Raw genomic sequence first — 7,257 nt, 5'->3', positions numbered from 1 at the left:
CATGCTGCACGGAAAGATTACGCATGCTATTCTTCATGTTATCGTAGTTGGTAGTTAAAGAGAATTAAGTAGATCCGACACCAGTGATGTAATCTTTATAAAGTGAAGCTTTAGTCTGATATATTGAGGAAGCGCAGAGAGTCCCCTAACCAGCTACTCTTCCCTGTAGAGTGAAGGGAAACAGGAAAAAAGAGCTAGCGGTGTGAGGAGCGAGGATGAGGATATACAAAGTTGAGTGAGACTACATACGCGTTCTTGTCCAAATGGCACGTTCACAGCCTTGAACCTAAGCCGGTGTTAACTCCGAATTCTCAGAGAGATTTGTTTCGCGAAACCTTCTGATGGTATAATTGTCGGTAAAGGAAAATTTCAGCCGATCCAATAGTAGGAAAAAAAACCTTCGAATTATATAAAGTTGAGGAAGCATATGTCAAAAGTAGTGTCAGTTCCATTTCACGCACTTCAAATTGTGCGATTGAAAGCCATTGTCCAGCTAGGAACTGCTTCCGTATTCCAACGGTGATATACTATAGGTTTCCAACTAACGGAAAACAATTTGACCATCATCAATTTCCAACGCTTACTAGTATAGGCTACTAACATGTCTGCCCCCCGTCGCGGTACGTAGAAAACCGTACTAATAGTGTGGCTACATCTAAAATCAGGAGAAATTATTCGCACTTTCGTATGCAGAACTCAACTATGCACAACCATAGTTGAGCCACAAGTGCAGATAATGCATGGTTTAAGAGCCTAGAAAAAGTAGGCAGCCTGAATCGAAAACCATTATTTTTCCTTTTCGGTTTCACTCCGTAGTGAAAAAAAAACCGTGTTGGTCCGGTTCGGTTCCGTTTCCAGCATAAATAACGGGTTTTCCCCCTTTTCAGCGTTCGATTCAGTTCCTGTTCGTTACCTAGCTAAAAAACAATCGATTCTTCAGTGTTACTGTCCGCCCTATAATTATTATCATTTTACAGATGCAGCAGCAAATAGAACGAGCTGGCCGGGGCCGTTCGATGCGTCCTCTGCAGTCCTTCGCAATTTGTTTATCAGCACTAAAAATTTATTTGCAAAATTTTATTTTCTTTTTTCAAGTTTTCTTGGGAACCATTTGAAGCAACACTGAAAACTCGCTCCACGCGTGCTGCAGCCAAGGGCTGCGTAATAACGTACGAATACTTAAACAATTTTCGTTACTTAATGCCCCGATTATCGGGTCGGGTGGTACACTACGAAGCGTAGCGCTTTATAGCTATTCGGGCAAGGTTAAGGCACTCCTGACAGGGCCAGTGAAAAACTGAAAAAATTATACGTAGGTGATTCCCTGGCGTGAATGTCCAAAGTGGCCTTCGCTTTCGAGCGGTAGAATCGTCGTTTCAAATTGTCGGCCAACATCTGACGGGACCCCAACTGGCGTCCTCCACTCGTTAGCAATTTAGACCTGAATGAATAATCGGAATGAACTCCAGGGAACGTTTACGTTCCTTGAAGATATGGGATGGCCAAATATGTTATATAATTTATTACAAAGCTGCAGATTATTTGCCCTAATAGTACTTTTATGTATTAAAATAGGAAAAGAATGCTATATGAATCACTTGCATATAAAACATATAGAAACATATGCACTTAAGTGCCCCAAAAAGCCTGTCTTCATTAGAAAATTCACACAGTACACTAAGCGGAGAAAAATGAAGCAGGAGCTCTCAGCACCTATGAAGGGCGTTTAAAAGCGCTCGCAGAAGAGAGAGGGGAAGAAATTTGTTTATTAGAGAAAGCTGAGGATGGGGGCGGGAGCTAAGAAGTCGGACTTCCCAAGAGAGGTGTGCAAATCTGCAGGCCTGTCGTCTTCAGGTGATTCAAGCACAGATGAAGGACGTTCATTTGTAAGAAGGAGGTAACTCATGCGCATGTTTTCGTCCCTTTGGATGCTCAATTTCAGCCAAATTAAGTACTCAAGGCTGTATTTTCTGTTATAGATTGTTTCGCTCAAAGATGTGATTGGTTGCTTGGAAATAGTTACTCTAAAAAATAATGTACCTGAATTACAGCGAGCCTTACTGTGAAAACAAAGTACTCGGTAAATGGAAGAAAATACGATAGAACACATATACTCGTAGTTAACTACAAAGAAGTTACTACATGCAATTCGTTACGTAAAAGTCCACTTCAGTCACTTCATTATATTAACCACTTCAGTCACTTCAGGGTTAACTGCTTGCACAAGTAGGTAAGTAGGAGCTAGAATACTTGGTATAAGCCATCACAGTGCGGAAGTGCATGAATGAAGACAGATGCTCCACTTCAAACGTGACTTCATTAGACATGATTAAGAGATATCTGTCCGAGATACGCATAGATGGTGATCTTTTTGTAGTGGGTGCGTGTTTTGAAACCCCTATCGCGGATAGTTACCGTCAGTAATGCCCCTTTCCCTGAGCTGTTGAACATTAAAGTATATAAATGTTCTAGTATTTGTGATAACTTAAATGAAAATCGTTTCCTTGGGGGATTGAAAATGAAATTTTAGCGTGCAGGTTCTACTTCAAAAGTGAGTTCCCTATTTAGTGATTGAGCACAGCGAAGCAATGCGGGCAGCGTAATATTTTCCCTCGAAGCAATCCCCAATTCCCGCTCCCTCAATTTTTCTTCTCGAACTGCTACAAGAATTTATCGCATTCAGTAGAGCTGCAGCCTAACCCTGCATGAACTTGTAAATTCTGCAAACAGTTATTCCTGCAGACACACTGTAATGCCTGCTTCGACGTTACCCTGAAGCTCTTTGTAAGGCGCACGTACTCCGTGATACGAGCGCTCAGGCCGAGACGCATTCTGAATGCCAATCGTCTGAGCGCCGCGCGACACACAGACACAGCTGTTGAATAACAATAAGCACGCCAGAAATGTTAAAGCCATTCTCCTAATGCAGGTGTTCCTTCTACTGCAAAGACATGCGCTGCGGAATTCAACGGCCCGTTGGTCTAGGGGTATGATTCTCGCTTTGGGTGCGAGAGGTCCCGGGTTCAAATCCCGGACGGGCCCAATGTGCCATTTCTTTTTAAATTTCGACGAAAGTTTTAGTCAAGCTGACAAAACCTTTTCTAGTATGAAGGAGTGCAGACGAGTAACAATTCATATGTGATAACAGAAACGTTTCTCTCAAGTAAGAGTGCATGTGTTTATTTTTTTTTTTAATGTATGAGTGAACTTTACATGGGCGCAGCTGTTCTTCAAATTTTTAGCTATGCTTTCGCAGTGCCAGACCAGTAACTTGTCATAATCACCAATTCTATTTACAAACCAATACTACACACTATGGAAATTTGCACCCTTAAGGGTGTTTTTCTCGCGTCAGTAAACTCAGCCCCTTTAGAGCCATAGAAAACACTGTTTAGGCGAACTAATAGACCAATTTGAAGGGGTGATTTAATGGAATAGCACCATTTCACCACATGTGTGCTTTGCGGATATGTGTACTTGGTTTCATTTTTACTGCGATATATTTTCTTTTTTTAATTTTATCCCCACCCTTGTGTTTCGAACGTCCGCCGAAGTAGTAATCCTGAAGTGTTCTCCGAGGCGTTTATAAATAAACAAAGCGAACAAAAGAAAACCGCGATCCTAGATTTAAACTGCGTACCCTACAGTTTGCCAGCTGGAAGTGCTATAGGCTTCGAGAAATCCACTGACACGTCTCCAAGAAATATAGCACAGCACTTTATTAATGCGGTAGCGTCTCTAGCTCCTCTGATGGGCTGACGTCACGCTCTTCAGTGTTTCAGCCTATTTATGAATCTGCACCAAGGTTAAAGAATTCAAGTGGAGCTAGCGCTTAGATGTGAAAGGCAGCAAGTATAGAAACGCTAACGAACTAGTGTATTTCCACTTTACGACCTGGACGCGCAAACTGCGCAGTAAATGCTGCGTTCCTATTGGTAGATCGCTCCGCGCGCGCTTGCGAATGTTTATTTCAACCAATACTGCACGAAATTGCGCGTGACTTACTGCGCATAATATTGCACCGGCCCCAATGACACAACAGAAAGAACATGCGCCTGAAGAACTATATACGATTGGCTGACGCGCTATGATTCGCTAACGATTGGTAGCTGAGCTATAAATCAAAATCGAGCTGAACCAACTTAAATTAAGCCAGTGGTAGAAAACGAAAGGCAACATGGGGAATAAATGAGAAAGCTGTGCCTTTCCACTTCACGAGCGGAGACGCGAAGTAGCAGGTTGCCATCTATAGCCCACTGTGACCATATGACGAGCTCGAACAATGATTAGGCGCCAACTGCTAGTCATTATAGGCACGTACTTATGGCGTTTTACTTGCTTAATATGTTAAAGTTACCGAGCGCCATTTAATGCTGCAAATTGAATGTTTTACACAAAATACCCTTCTGGCACCCATAAATAATTGAAAGCACTACAGGTGTACTACTAACAAATGCACCGAAAAAAGGGTGTTTTCACATCCAACGCACTCTCGAGAGTAATTTGTCTTAGTGTGCATAGTGACAAGCATCCAAATACAAGATTGTGCTGTTAGTACTGAAGCAAATAAATAATGGGCTCTCGACAAGAGGCATGCGGCTCCTGTGCAATTATATATTCTTAAAGGATGGTCTCCTGCAAGCGTTAAGCAATCAAAAAAGGAAAACCTAAGCTCAACAGCAACTTTTTCGTACTCTGATACACATTTAATTACGATGTTAAGAAATACAGAGCGTGATAATGCAGCATGCAACATTCAATTCTCATGTGGAATGCGTGTGTTCCTACGAGAGCAAAAGCTGTAGTCCTTCGAGAGAAGCATGCTCAACAGATTACCGAGATGCAGTTATTTGGGACAATGTGCTCAATGTACCAGTCATTAAAGGTTTGTAGTGCGTACCTTTTTGAACTGACAGAGGCTTACTTTTTCGAAGATCAGTCACTTTTATCGACGCGATAATGAGATAGCTGATGGTGATTAGGAAATGAAAATTCAATGCTGTAATGTTCTTTCTAACAACTAGTTATAGATCCTAAGCGCAGAATGTGTGCCGCTCATTAAGCCCTCGAATTAGCTTTTGTAATATTCCACTTTGTTATTACTCAAACAAATTATTACGCTTTTCCGCTCTCGATATTTTGCCGATACATTAAGAACCTTAAGTACTTAAGGTACTCGAAGGCTTTTCACGTCTGAGTGAGAAGTCATGCATAAAGGTCAACCGTCCTGAACAGGGCGGTTGTAACGTTCGCTTCTTTCCCACCGCGTTTGGCGCATATAAATGAAGAATCGGCAAAAGGAACCTTTAAGCCGGAGCAACACTGAGAATACCAAAAGGCAGTCTTGCTTCACGCTGCGCCCTATTGAATAACAATAACCTCTGCCTTTAGATAAAAAAGAGAATCCTGCTCTCTTTATTGAAGTGTTGCTTGTACTGCTATAAGACGCGATCGAAGCAACAGGCCCGTTGGTCTAGGGGTATGATTCTCGCTTTGGGTGCGAGAGGTCCCGGGTTCAAATCCCGGACGGGCCCAACTAGTCTTTTGAAACGCACCTCCTTTTCAAGTGTTGTTAAACCACCTTTTTTTTAATTCAAAGAGCAATCGCGCGCTTCCCTCTACACTCGCGGGCGACTTTGTGTGGCTGTCAAGGGAAAGCTACGGAGGCAAAGCTCGCACAAGGGAGAGCGCTTCTGAAAGGAGTCCCGCGTTTTAATCCGCGTTGGGTTAAGCTGAGGAAGAGAAAACGCAAACACCTTATTAGCAACAGTTAAATAATACAGAGCACATCACTGATCATAAAAGTTTACTTATTTTTCTGTTTTCCGTTACGCGTCGGGGCAAACGCGAAACCGTAGCACGTGGAAGCTGCGCCTATTCAGTTTCTGTTCCGAGCAACCAAAAGCACTGTCAGTGGTGCCGGGCTACTTGGCGTGGTAACATATGTGCAGCAGACGCGCGCCCGTAGCTTTCCCTTCATAGCCACAGAAAGTTGTCGGCGAGTACAGGCTTTTCCGATCTTTTCTTCGCTCGTCGTGAAACCATCAAGGTCACGCACGTGACGTCACCTGGATAAATGCTGTCGATTAATACACATACGAGAAACAGCAGCTGCAGTTAATCTCCTAGCATGCCTTGATGGCCGTGCAGTCACGCGCCCGCGCTTTCTCGTCGTCTCGCTTTCTAGTTGTGCGCGTTCAGTTAATTTCACGTCGTGTAGCGTGTTCTGTACTGCGCGTATGCAGGCAAACCGCATGTAGTTGAAATAAAGCGCGAAGTCTTCATTAGCGAAAGCTCCCGGTGTAATAGAACAAAAAGGAGTGCCTTCAGTACTGACGGCAGCGCATGCGTGCCTACATAAGAAGTAGGCGGCGAAAAGCGAGAGCTATACTGAGAATGGTATTGAAGGCGAGAGTAGAAAAACCTCTTCCGTGCCTTCTAACTGCCGAGTGCCTTAGGAGCCCTTTAAAGTACACCCTTGTTTGGAGTCCACTAAAGAGTATCTAACCGTAGCAGCCAATGAATACGCACCCTCGTTGTTAAAGAATGACTTTTAGAAAAAGACATGACTACTTTCACGCATGAAGTGGCGACGTCATGCGCTCATACTAACAGCAGCTGCGTTTCATTATCAAAGCAACTTAGCGCGATAATCATTCCTTCTAAAATGCGAGTTTCATTTGAAGCGTAGGCTTGCTATGTTGACGTCAAAGCCCAAACGGTAACGGTATCCTGTTAAATCGGAAGTGTTTACAGCAAATATACGACGCAAGGATTATTTATGCATCCTCTTTAGCCAGTTGAAATATTGGTCAGTAATCAAGTTTTTGAGCTCATTGCTTCGGAAATACATATTAAAAGTGCAACATTATTGCAGATCACACCCTCCCCAAACGGAACGAAAAAAATATTTAGAAAGAATGAAATAAGCGATTTCGCGGGAAGCCTAGTTCATCAGAAAGCTTCATTTCCGCACATCCAAGTGCGCACTGCCACGTTCTAGACGCTAATCATACATTGATATTAGTTATTTCGTAGACACAATATTTGCTTGCTATAACTTATTAAGCTCAGCGAAGAAATACGTATCTTCTATGTATCTATAATCGGTCATACATGCACTTTCGCATCTAAAGCTGTGTACGTATTTAGCATCAAGTGGAACTACCTGCATTCAAGAAGTGGTAACAATAAATCAGACTTGAACATGTTAAAGAAGAAAGTAACTGATTACAATAACAAACACTTGAAAGATTT

At 42.7% G+C, this 7,257-nt stretch overlaps 2 non-coding genes across 2 annotated transcripts; both read left to right on the top strand.

Annotated features, from left to right (window-relative positions):
• The first annotated feature begins 2,970 nt into the window (after window positions 1–2,970).
• On the top strand, window positions 2,971–3,042 carry TRNAP-UGG (transfer RNA proline (anticodon UGG)). Its single transcript has one exon. It is a non-coding gene; the product is annotated as a tRNA-Pro (tRNA).
• A 2,420-nt stretch (window positions 3,043–5,462) lies between these two features.
• Window positions 5,463–5,534, top strand: TRNAP-UGG (transfer RNA proline (anticodon UGG)). Its single transcript has one exon. It is a non-coding gene; the product is annotated as a tRNA-Pro (tRNA).
• The last annotated feature ends 1,723 nt before the right edge of the window (window positions 5,535–7,257 follow it).

Source organism: Dermacentor variabilis, chromosome 2 (genome assembly GCF_050947875.1).
Source record: "Dermacentor variabilis isolate Ectoservices chromosome 2, ASM5094787v1, whole genome shotgun sequence".
Taxonomy (NCBI): Eukaryota; Metazoa; Arthropoda; class Arachnida; order Ixodida; family Ixodidae; genus Dermacentor; species Dermacentor variabilis.
Note: the sequence above shows the minus strand (reverse complement) of the source record. Positions and strands in the feature narration are given on the sequence as shown.